Below are 1,384 nucleotides of genomic sequence, written 5' to 3'. Positions count from 1 at the left end.
CAGAGATTACTGCTGTCTTTTGTTTGTCTGTGCCCTGCCTGCAGAGGTGGAGCCTACAGAGGCAGGCAGGGCTTCTTGAGCTGTGGTGGGCTCCACCCAGTTCAAGCTTCGGGCCATTTCATTTACCTAATCAAGTATCAGCAATGGCAGGCGCCCCTTCCCCAGCCTCGCTGCCACCTTGCAGTTTGATCTCAGACTGCTGTGCTAGCAATGAGTGAGACTCCGTGAGTGTGGGACCCTCTGAGCCAGGTGCAGGATATAATCTCCTGGTGTGCCATTTTTTAAGTCCATTTGGAAAGTGCAGTATTAGGGTGGGAGTGACCCGATTTTCCAGGTGCCATCTGTCACCCTTTCTTTGACTAGGAAAGGGAATTCCTTGATTCCTTGTGCTTCTGAGTGAGGCAATGCTCACCTTGCTTTGGCTCATGCTCAGTGCACTGTACCCACTGTCCTGCACCACTGTCTGGCACACCCCAGTGAGATGAACCTGGTACCTCAGTTGGAAATGCAGAAAACACCCATCTTCTGCATCGCTCATGCTGGGAGCTGTAGACTGGACCTGTTCCTATTCGGCCATCTTGGCTCCTCCTGGCTTACTTCCTCTCTTATCCAAGCCTTTGCTTAATTATTACTCTGTCATAAGAAGAATCTTTTCTGACCATTTCACTTAAAATGGCACCTTCTCACTCTCTATTCTCTTATTTTATTTTATTCTTCTTTAAAGCACTTCTTACCATATGGCCTATCTTGTATATACACTCTCAAATTTCTTCACTGTTTGCTCCCACTCTGCCCTATGCAAGCTCCATGAGAGCAGAGACTGTTTTGTTCATTGCTGCATCTCTATCTCTTAAAATAGTTCTTGGCATAAGTAGGCATGCAGGTTAGTACTGCATGTATGAATGAGGACAATAATGGGCCCAAATTCTTCTGGAAAGTTTTTCCTCAGTCTTGAGCTAGTTTACTATCATCAGATTTCTTGGTTTCTTCACCATTAATGACTCACTGTATCTGTCCTATTTACAGGCACACCTTGGAAATATTGTGAGTTCAGTTCCAGACTACTGAAATAAAGCAAACATTGCAATAAAGTGAGTCACACAAGTTTTTTGGTTTTGCAATGCATGAAAGTCATGTTAACACTATATGGTAGTCTATTAAGAGTACAATTTCAATATGTCTAAAAATATGAATGTGCATGCCCTAATTTAAAATGATTTATCCATAAAAATGCTAATGATCATCAGAGCTTTCAGCAAGTTGTAATCTTTTTGATGATGGGGATTCCGCCTCTATATTGATTGCTGCCAACAGATCAGGGTGTTGGGTATTGAAGGTTGGAGTGCCTGTGGCAATTTCTTTTTTCTTTTTTTTTTTTTTGAGA

This window comes from Nomascus leucogenys, unplaced genomic scaffold (genome assembly GCF_006542625.1).
Source record: "Nomascus leucogenys isolate Asia unplaced genomic scaffold, Asia_NLE_v1 001432F_37137_qpd_obj, whole genome shotgun sequence".
NCBI lineage: Eukaryota > Metazoa > Chordata > Mammalia > Primates > Hylobatidae > Nomascus > Nomascus leucogenys.
The sequence above is the reverse complement of the archived record's forward strand: the minus strand, read 5'-3'. Positions refer to the sequence as shown.